This window comes from Oncorhynchus gorbuscha, linkage group LG14, assembly GCF_021184085.1.
Source record: "Oncorhynchus gorbuscha isolate QuinsamMale2020 ecotype Even-year linkage group LG14, OgorEven_v1.0, whole genome shotgun sequence".
Lineage (NCBI taxonomy): Eukaryota > Metazoa > Chordata > Actinopteri > Salmoniformes > Salmonidae > Oncorhynchus > Oncorhynchus gorbuscha.
Window position 1 is genome coordinate 7,575,168 of NC_060186.1, and position 8,757 is coordinate 7,583,924.

At 45.1% G+C, this 8,757-nt stretch overlaps 1 long non-coding RNA gene across 2 annotated transcripts; it reads left to right on the forward strand.

The window, feature by feature from the left end:
• The first annotated feature begins 359 nt into the window (after nucleotides 1-359).
• Nucleotides 360-4,137, forward strand: LOC123995792. 2 transcript variants are annotated; one of them, XR_006831894.1, is made up of 4 exons: nucleotides 360-504; nucleotides 606-689; nucleotides 2,128-2,192; nucleotides 3,717-4,137. It is a non-coding gene; the product is annotated as an uncharacterized LOC123995792 (long non-coding RNA). The 2 variants fall into 2 exon arrangements; XR_006831893.1 differs by having other exon boundaries at nucleotides 360-689.
• The last annotated feature ends 4,620 nt before the right edge of the window (nucleotides 4,138-8,757 follow it).

An 8,757-nucleotide genomic window follows, 5' to 3' on the forward strand; every position in this document is an offset into this window, starting at 1 on the left:
AGCCCACGACAAATAAATGAAGGATACCCTATAAACCAACCGCGACCTTCTCTTGTGAAAGACAGACATAAGAGAGAGAACAACGTCTAAACCTGGTCTAAACTTCCAATGCTCCCTGCCCAACCCCCCTCCACGCCTCTCCACCAATCACCAGGAAGCCCGGCATCAGAACGTTCCAGGCATTCCTGTGATTGGCAGATAGCAGGTTGATTGACATGTCGGACCCCGCGAACACTGGGTACTGGTCAGTACAACACAACCAACTAATAGCCTGACACATAACACACAGCTGTCTGTCTGGGTCGCTACAATATTTAATCATTTCTGTCCTCCGAATTCATATTCGTTATAAACTGTAAAAAATGAACCACCGACATAGTAAATATTGCAAAAGAAAATCAAATGATTTTACTAAAAAGAATAGGTTTCTGCTTTTGAACACATTTTAGATTATAGTCCTTAATTTATGTGTTAAAGACGGGCATTTGCAAATAAAAATCCAAGGTAATATGCTGCTAAATTTGAACGAATATTTCTAAGTAACAACCAACAACTTATAAATATGCTGTTGAAATGATCCTTATTGTGTTGGACTGACATGCCAGATCTAGTTATGAACGTCAGTTGTGCTTGGAACATTTCAACAGACGTCGTCTTGATCCTTCTCCTCTGGAAAGGCCACGTGGCAGGTAACGACCAAACTATCACCTGGAATGGACTTTGGATCGACACATGTTTTCAACGAAATGTCAAAAAATATTCGTTAAATAATATTCTTCAAGTACGAAAAGCCTTTAGTTAGTTATATTGCCAGTTATATATTTGCCATAAGAGTAGTTGACTTCCATGATTATAGTTAACTTGGTGCACGTTGATAAGCTAGCTAGTTAACTTCCATGATGTCTGTATAGTTAACTAGTGGTGGGCATGCTACTAGCTAGTTAACTTCCATGATGTCTGTATAGTTAACTAGTGGTGGGCATGCTACTAGCTAGTTAACTTCCATGATGTCTGTATAGTTAACTAGTGGTGGGCATGCTACTAGCTAGTAAGTTAGCAGTGCATTTTCTTGCCTCAGTGCTGTTTATAACTTTTGTCATTTTTGTGTAGGTTTTATATGAACTGAAATAGCTATGTAACATATTAGCTACCTAGCTTAGCAAAAAATGCATCGTCAGCAACATTACAGTAGAGCTGAACACATGTGTCCCTGCAAGGTAATGTTTTCCTGCTTGGCAAGCTAACGTAAACTCACCCCATTCCGTACAAACTTGTTGCAACAGAGACATTCAAACGAGGCTAGAAAGAAAACTAAGTCAAAATCGGGGGTGTGAACTAGGTTTCTATTCAGGCTTTGATCGACATGGTAATGGCTCTATAGTATTGGAGAAAAGTTGAAAAAATGGACCCTCTGTTACATCTTGATCTGTCATGTGGTAATGTACAGCAGGCATAAATCAACTATTTCTGTTTTACTATCTCTCTCCAACAGGTGTATCACTTATATCATCCTTTAAAAACAAGAAATGGACAGTGACTGGGGGATACCTAGTCATGTTTTAACGTCATCATTGCATGCGATCATCATTCTCAAAGCCACTGTTTACTTCTAAGATCACTTTAGCACCGCCCTACAAATCCAATTCAAATTCGACACAAACCTTCAAATAGGTATGTAATGACACATTATATAAACTCTTTATAGTGTTTTATTTACATTTTAGAGGCGATGAAGTGATAAGTTGGACAGATTGAGTGAAAAAAAAGCCATTTTCCCACACAACATCTCTCCTTCTCACTATCACGCATTAGTGTCTCTTCCCCACCCGCCATTTTGAAAAAGACCAGACGGGGCTCATTGCCTGCTTGAATTATGCAGAAACGGGCAGCGTTCAGGTCATGTAATTTATTCTGTTAGAAAGGGGAGAAATTGTGCTTTACAATGGTATTGACATTACAGTTGATCTGGAAGTATTACGTTTTTGGGGCGCTAAAATAAGGGCAATTGTACGGACCAAGGCGATGTACGAGTTTACGTGAGTTTACGTTAGCTATCTAAAGCTGAAGTCATTTGAGTGTTAATTTCCTGACATTGTCAGAGGTTTTAATACAACTTCTCTTCTTTAGGTATATAGGTGTTCAGACGTTCCTGAGTACTGGACAGACCATATTTTCCAGAATACATTGACAAGGTATGTCAATATATTCAAATGTCTGTGTTTTCATTGTAACTCACATAAGGGCTTGTAGGGCCCCATTATTTCCCCAATGAGAAAACTCAAGACGGAATCCAGAAATTGAAACAGAATACAGGTTCCCCTCAGACAGGATACACAGGATATTTTTTTTACAGAAATCCAACATTAGTGTGAATAATAGGTATTATATATATATATTTTTTTATGTCACCTTTATTTAACCAGGTAGGCTAATTGAGAACAAGTTCTCACTTTTCAACTGCTACCTGGCCAAGATAAAGCAAAGCAGTTCGACACATACAACAACACAGAGTTACACATGGAATAAACACATACAGTCAATATTACAGTAGAAAAGGAAAACAAAAAGTAAAGTCTATATACAGTGAGTGCAAATGAGGTAAGATAAAGGAGATAAGGCAGGAAATAGGCCATGGTGGCAAAGTAAATACAATATAGAAATTAAACACTGGAATGGTAGATGTGCAGAAGATGAATGTGCATATAGAGATACTGGGGGCAAAGGAGCAAGATAAATACAGTATGGGGAGGAGGTCGTTGGATGGGCTGTTTACAGATGGGCTATGTACAGGTGCAGTGATCTGTGAGCTGCTCTGACTGCTGGTGCTTAAAGCTAGTGAGGGAGATATGAGTCTCCAGCTTCAGTGAGTTTTGCAGGTCCTTCCAGTCATTGGCAGCAGAGAACTGGAAGGAAAGGTGGCTAAAGGATGAATTGGCTTTGTGGGTGACCAGTGAGATATACCTGCTGGAGCGTGTGCTACGGGTGGGTGCTGCTATGGTGACCAGTGAGCTGAGATAAGGTGGGGCTTGACCTAGCAGAGACTTGTAAATGACCTGGAGCCAGTGGTTTTGGCGACGAGAGTGAAGCGAGGGCCAGCCAACGAGAGCATACAGGTCGAGGTGGTGGGTAGTATATGGGGCTTTGGTGACAAAACGGATGGCACTGTGATAGACCGCATCCAATTTGTTGAGTAGAGGGTTGGAGGCTATTTTATAAATGACATCGCCGAAGTCGACGATCGGTTGGATGGTCAGTTTTACGAGGGTATGTTTGGCAGCATGAGTGAAGGATGCTTTGTTGCGAAATAGGAAGCCGATTCTAGATTTAATTTTGGATTGGAGATGCTTAATGTGAGTCTGGAAGGAGAGTTTACAGTCTAACCAGACACCTAGGTATTTGTAGTTATCCACATATTCTAAGTCAGAGCCGTCCAGAGTAGTGATGCTGGACGGGTATTTTATATACTGTATTTTTAAATCAACCAAATGGATTGAACACGTTAACACACTGTTCCTAGGCCGTCATTGAAAATCAGAATTTGTTCTTAACTGACTTGCCAAGTTAAATGAAGGATGAACAACAACAAAAATCATAGTTTTCACTGTTATTTCATGTGATGGGAGGAACAAGAAGAAGAAAGGTTAGCACTTCTCCTTGTGTAATAACACTTTTCATTATACCACTGGCTGTAACTGTGTGTTAACGATTGATTTCAGGAAAACGCCAAGGAGTGTGGAGATGCATCTCAGATCTACCTGTCTGTTTCTCTCTTCTTCACCTGTCTCAAGACCTCCACGCTGGTTTCCGATGACAGACAGACAGCTACCTAGCCTAAACCCCGCCCCTTCTGAATCGGTATCTCCCTGGAATGTTCCAGAATGCCTGAACTTAGCATGCCTGCTGCTGTTTGCGTTATCTTTATCAATCAATATGACTATATGACTTAAGTTATGATATTGATAATTTTGGCTGATGGACTGAGAGGAATAAGCTGTTGACTGACTCCATGTTGGATGACTTTACAATCACAGAGAGATGTTGACTGACTCCATGTTTGATGACTTTACAATCACAGAGAGATGTTGACTTCATGCTTGATGACTTTACAATCACAGAGAGATGTTGACTTCAGATGCTTGATGACTTTACAATCACAGAGAGATGTTGACTGACTCCATGTTTGATGACTTTACAATCACAGAGAGATGTTGACTTACTCCATGCTTGATGACTTTACAATCACAGAGAGATGTTGACTGACTCCATGCTTGATGACTTTACAATCACAGAGAGATGTTGACTGACTCCATGCTTGATGACTTTACAATCACAGAGAGATGTGGACTTCAGGTTGAACTTTCAAGTCACAGATCATTGACTGCAATCTTGATGACTTACAAACCAGTTGACAATGTTGGCTTACTGATGGACTACTAGTGTTACTGACAGAGAACACCTTCTGTTAGAAGGAACAACGTTCAATGTGATGGACTACTAGGTGGAACAGCCATTCTGTTAGAAGGAACAACGTTACAATGTGATGGACTACTAGGTGGAACAGCCATTCTGTTAGAAGGAACAACGTTACAATGTGATGGACTACTAGGTGGAACAGCCATTCTGTTAGAAGGAACAACGTTACAATGTGATGGACTTCTGTTACAAGGTGGAACAGCTAGGTGGAACATTCTGTTAGAAGGAACAACGTTACAATGTGATGGACTACTAGGTGGAACAGCCATTCTGTTAGAAGGAACAACGTTACAATGTGATGGACTACTAGGTGGAACAGCCATTCTGTTAGAAGGAACAACGTTACAATGTGATGGACTACTAGGTGGAACAGCCTCTCAAAACTCCAAAGATTGTATTTTCTTCAACACTTTGTTTTTATTTCTGTAATGCTTCAGGGAAATGTAAAGACAAGGTCCTGGACAGTAACAGGATTATTGTCTTTCTGTCTGAGACTCTGTCATCATAGAGATCTAGTAGTTTATTTAGATTAGGGTTGGGGTCAATTCCTTCACATTTCAGGAAGTAAACTGAAAGTCCAATTCCAATTTTCCTCAATGCCACTATGAGAAAATGTCAGTTTACTTCCTGAATTGACTGTATTGACATTGAACTGACCCCAACACTGATTTAGAGATAAGAGACTGTAGTCCTCGAGGGGGAGAAGAGGTGAGGGGAGGCAGGGAGCAGCGTTCCTCTTGAGTGGGGATGGGAGGCAGGGTGAAGGGGTCCTCTTGGGGGAGTAGCGGGTTCCTCTTGGGGGAGTAGTGGGGATGGGAGGCAGGGTGAAGGGGTCCTCTTGGGGGAGTAGTGGTGAGGGGAGGAGACAGAGGGGTCCTGTTGGGGTCCAGCCCAGTCTGATCACTGGAGGTTCTCTTGCTACAGAGATGGTCTATAGAAGCCTTTTAGTAGCTGACATTCCTAACCTCAACTGAGAGGGTCTCTGTCCCTCTGATGGCCCTGTTGGTGTCCACTCTGTCTCTCTGTGTGTGTCCTGTTCTTCGCTGTCTGGGACAAAGGGGGTTGTTGTGGAATTGAGGGGGGTGGGGTTAGTAGTCTTTTGGCAGCATGACCCTGCGACCCCCCATGAAATAACACAAGGTGATCTTCCTTCTGAAAGGAATGTTGTCCAGGGCCTCCACTGCCACCCTCTTGTTGCCCCTGACGCTGCTCTCCTCCTGGTCGTACATGGGACACATGTAGGCTGTTCGCCTCAGGGCGTAGATGTCCACCTCGTCCTCGTCGTCCCACGGCTGGTAGGGCTGCTGGGAGGGAACAGCTGACTTGACCAGACGGGGTCTCATCATGGCCAGCTCTACGTCACGGGGGATATGCCTCAGACCCAGGCTAGACCTCTGAACTCTGACTCCTTTAAATTACATTAGGTTAAATTCATTTATTAGTAATTCATTTATGAATGTTTAAAAACATTAAAATCACCTTCCTGGTCGTACATCAGCCATCAACATACATTATACAATATTGACAATATATTCAATAGACAAAATGTGTCATTGCACAAAGAGAAGTGCTGACCTTTCTTTCTCTTCTTCTTGGTCCTTTCATCCCAGGCGTTGGCACTGACAAGGGACACGTTGCCCTGGCCCAGGGAGGGCAGCAGTTTGGGCCGGGGGGCCACCGGGGGTTTGGGGACCTTTGGAGGAGGAGCATCCCTCTGGGCTCTCCTGGCCAGCAGGGGTCCTGTCTGGACGAAGGCCTCAGGCCTGATGATGTCCCTGGGTGGGCTGCTGCTCCCTCTGGCAGCCTCCTCTGGCTGGGCAGCTTTCGGCATGGAGAGAACAAACACATTGTTGCTGAAGCTGCATGACTCTGAAAGGGGCAGCTCTTCCAGGGTCAGAGGGCAGGTAGAACGGGACTCAGGCTGGACTACGTCCACAGTGCTGGTGGTGATGCTCACAGGACTGGTAGGTTGGGACTCGAGTATAACGGGACACACAGGATTACTGGGCTTAACTTTTCTCCTAGTGGTGCTCCGAGGGTTGCTAGGCCTTCCTTCAGGTCTGGAAGGCTGAACATCATGCTGGACCAGGCCGACTGGTCTAACAGGCCGTCTAGTGGGGCCCAGAGGGTTGCTAGGCTTCCCTTCAGGTCTGGATGGCTGTACATCAGGTTGGACCAGGCCAACTGGGTTAATAGGCCGTCGAGTGGGGCCCAGAGGGTTGCTAGGCCTCCCATCAGGTCTGGAAGGCTGTTCATCAAGCTGGACCAGGCCAGTTGGTCTAACAGGCTGTCGAGTGGGGCGTCGAGGGTTGCTAGGCTTCCCCTCAGGTCTGGATGGCTGTACATCCGGCTGGCCCAGGCCTATGGGGCTAACAGGCCGTCTAGCTGGGCGCCGAGGGTTGCTAGGCCTCCCTTCAGGTCTGGAAGGCTGTACATCCGGCTGGCCCAGGCCAACTGGGGCTAACAGGCCGTCTAGCTGGGCGCCGAGGGTTGCTAGGCCTCCCTTCAGGTCTGGAAGGCTGTACATCCGGCTGGCCCAGGCCAACTGGGCTAACAGGCCGTCTAGCTGGGCGCCGAGGGTTGCTAGGCCTCCCTTCAGGTCTGGAAGGCTGTACATCCGGCTGGCCCAGGCCTGTGGGGCTAACAGGCCATCTAGCTGGGTGCCGAGGGTTGCTAGGCCTCCCTTCAGGTCTGGACGGCTGTACATCAGGTTGGACCAAGCCGACTGGTCTAACAAGCCTTCTAGTCGGTTGCCGAGGGTTGCTAGGCCTCACATCAGGTCTAGTGATGCTGACAGGGATTCTAGGTATCATTGTCTCAGGCTGGTACAGGCTCTCTGGGCTGTTGGGCCGGGAATCAGGTAGAAGCTTGTATTTCTTCAGAACCTCAGTGAAGGAAAGGTCCTTGTTGCGCCTGCGTCTGTTGGTTTTGGCAGGTAGCTGGGAGCTGCTGCTGTTAAACCAACCGGGAGACTCACGACATCCATCCTGGACAGGAACCAGGGACTGGGGGTCTCTCCTCTTTCTGTGGGCAGCTGTGGGCCTCTTGGGCCTGATCTCGTCAGGAGGGGGAGCACGAGGTACAACATGCAGGGAGGGGAACGCTGAGGGCCTGAAAGAGGAGGCCATCACTGGGGCCTGGCTGACCTCTTCTCTCTCCAGCAGCACTCTGTTAGAAGGACAGAGCAGCGGAACACCGATGGACCTTGGTCCTCCAGACCCATTCAGGTTGGGCCTCCTATTCATCATTCACTGGTCTGCAGGATTCTAATCAGAATGCTCCTTCTAGTCTTGAATACTTGGAATAGGAAGTGGCTTTCAGCACCATTAAACTCTATAAAAAGAGAGCCAAGAACATGTTTAGTATTTGGGGAAATGTTTTTCATGTTATTACTGTCTCTTATCTAATTTCATCACATTCAGTTCTGAGTTTAAATAATTATTTGGGAGAAGATATATCCATTAAAATGTAACAACTTTGTTCAATTCATTTCTAATAGCCTAGATATAACTGGTGCTCAATACAACTGTCTATCCCCTCATTTATCTGATAAACAGGCAGACAGGTGTACTTACCGTTCACCTTGTAGTTCAATCAGCTAATGATCCGTCATTTCACCAGTGGCAGCTTGGTGTTTGATCATTACGTCATCAGAGGCATTTTGTATTGTGACGCAACAATACCAAGCATCAACCTTCCTGTCATGGCTGCCCCTGTAGTTGAATATGTCAACGAAGTGTATTAATCAATCAGACAATCAAACCATCAATGAATGACTGAATTAATGAAGCAATTTCTAATAAATCAGCTTAAGTGTACTGACATAATTAATGGACGAGACTAACAATTACGAAAACGCATCAAATCAATGATGCGTAAAAGTAGATTCGCTCCCGCATAGTAAAGTTCGACAACGAACCACTTTTTGTGAGTCAATAAACTAGCCAGGACTTTGGACGAGGTATATTTGTCCCAATACTGTAGAGAAGGTTACTTCTATATGAGGAACCTGCGACCAGAAAGACTGTTCTGCCGTTTTATATAAAATAATCCACCTGGCCATCTTCTACATACGCGTCTTACTCTTTCCTGTGTTCATCTCCCTCGACTAGATGTATCTATTCTGTGGCCACCACACGTTTTATATGTCATGTTTGTCTTGTAGCTGACAGTGGGGTGAAGACAGGAGCGCAGTTCAGCTGACACGAAGGCGCGGACTGGAGGAATCCGACATGGAGACCTGACGCCACTTTTACGCGCACTTTCGGATTGGTCTACTTTAAA